Below are 2,500 nucleotides of genomic sequence, written 5' to 3' on the forward strand. Positions count from 1 at the left end.
TGAACACCGGAGACAGCTGGTCAGCGCAGTGCCTGAGGGTGGCTGGAGAGACAGAGTCCGGCCCGGCTGCTTTGCGTGGATTCTGCCTCTTGAAAAGCCCATTAACTTCTCCCTCCTGAAAGGAGAGAGTCGTTTATGTAGTATGGGTGGGGGATGGGGCCTCTTGGGTGGGAAGGGGTGGTTCAGGACAGTCCAATTGTCTTTCAAATCTACGGTAGAACTCGTTCAGGTCGTTGGCTAGGCGGGAGTCGTTAGTGGTGTGGGGCGCTCTGGGTTTGTAGTTGGTGATGTGCCTGAGCCCTTTGGCAGACAGAAGCAGCGTCGTTAGTAGAGAACTGGTGTTTTAGTGTCTCTGAGTACAGTCGTTTAGCCTCTCTCACCGCTTTGCTAAACCTGTTCTTCGACTCCTTGAATCTGTCTCTATCCCCACTCCTAAACGCTTCCTCCTTCTCCAACCTCAACCTTTTGAGCTTTGCTGAGAACCAGGGCTTGTTGTTGTTAAAGTTCACCCTGGTACGTGTTGGGATACAGCAGTCCTCACAGAAGCTGATGTACACAGCCTCTGTGAGTTCATCCAGACTATTGGTAGCAGTCGTGAACATATCCCAGTCAGTACAGTCTAAGCACGCCCGCAAATCTTCCACAGCCTCACTGGTCCACTGTTTAGATGTCCTCACAGCAGGTTTACAGAGTTTTAGTTGCTGCCTGTATGCACGAATCAGGTGGACCAAGGGAGTTCTGTGCGAGCCGAACAGCCCCGTGACCCACAAGAGAAACATCCCCGCCAAATTCGAGCGTTTGACGGGGTCTATCCGTGAAAAAATATTCACGTTTTTGAGTGCACATGCATTTCTGCTGCAAATGCCTCTGGAAGTTTCATGCCGTTCGTATGCCAATTGTGGCAACACGAAAATGACCCGTTTTCCCATTCCGAGGGATTTCTGTGCGACCCTAACAGCCCCGTGAGCCACAAGAGACACATCCCCGCCAATTTCTAGCGTTTCACGGGGTCTATCCGTGAAAAATATAGACGTTTTTGAGTGCACATGCATTTCTGCTGCAGATGCCTCTGGAAGTTTCATGCCGTTCGTACGCAATGTGGCAACACGAAAATGACCCCTTTTCCCATTCCGAGGGATTTCTGTGCGACCCTAACTAACAGCGCCCGTGAGCCACAAGAGAGACATCCCCGCCAATTTATAGCGTTTCACGGGGTCTATCCGTGAAAAATATAGACGTTTTTGAGTGCACATGCATTCCTGCTGCAAATGCCTCTGGAAGTTTCATGCCGTTCCTATGCAATGTGGCCACACAAAAATGACCCGTTTTCCCATTCCGAGGCATTTCTGTGCGACCCTAACAGCCCCGTGAGCCACAAGAGAGACATCCCCGCCAACTTCTAGCGTTTGACGGGGTCTATGCGTGAAAAAATATTAAAATTTTTGAGTGCACGTGCCTTTCTGCTGCAAATGCCTCTGGAAGTTTCATGGCGTTCCTATGCAATGTGGCAACACGAAAATGACCCCTTTTCCCATTCCGAGGGAGTTCTGTGCCACCCTAACAGCCCCGTGAGCCACAAGAGACACATCCCCGCCAATTTCTAGCGTTTCACGGGGTCTATCCGTGAAACATATAGAAGTTTTTGAGTGCACATGCATTCCTGCTGCAAATGCCTCTGGAAGTTTCATGCGGTTCGTACGCAATGTGGCAACACGAAAATGACCCGTTTTCCCATTCCCAGGGATTTCTGTGCGACCCGAACAGCCCCGTGAGCCACAAGAGACACATCCCCGCCAATTTCTAGCGTTTCACGGGGTCTATCCGTGAGAAATATTCACTTTTTTGAGTGCACATGCATTCCTGCTGCAAATGCCTCTGGAAGTTTCATGCGGTTCGTATGCAATGTGGCGACACGAAAATGACCCGTTTTCCCATTCCGAGGGATTTCTGTGCCACCCTAACAGCCCCGTGAGCCACAAGAGAGACATCCCCGCCCACTTCTAGCGTTTCACGGGGTCTCTCCGTGAAAAATATCACATTTTTTGAGTGCACATGCATTCCTGCTGCAAATGCCTCTGGAAGTTTCATGCGGTTCGCATGCAATGTGGCGACACGAAAATGACCCGTTTTTTCCCATTCCGAGGGATTTCTGTGCCACCCTAACAGCCCCGTGAGCCACAAGAGACACATCCCCGCCAATTTCTAGCGTTTCACGGGGTCTATCCGTGAAAAATATTCACTTTTTTGACTGCACATGCATTCCTGCTGCAAATGCCTCTGGAAGTTTCATGCCGTTCGCATGCAATGTGGCAACACGAAAATGACCCGTTTTCCCATTCCGAGGGATTTCTGTGCCACCCTAACAGCCCCGTGAGCCACAAGAGACACATCCCCGCCAATTTCTAGCGTTTCACGGGGTCTATCCGTAAAAATGTAGCACGCACCAAAACGAGAAAAGATTTCCATCGCACCTGCACTATTGTATGGACAATGGTAACCT

Source organism: Petromyzon marinus, unplaced genomic scaffold (genome assembly GCF_048934315.1).
Source record: "Petromyzon marinus isolate PM22_M1 ecotype Great Lakes invasive population unplaced genomic scaffold, UKy_Petmar_22M1.pri1.0 PM_G_Scaffold_6, whole genome shotgun sequence".
NCBI lineage: Eukaryota > Metazoa > Chordata > Hyperoartia > Petromyzontiformes > Petromyzontidae > Petromyzon > Petromyzon marinus.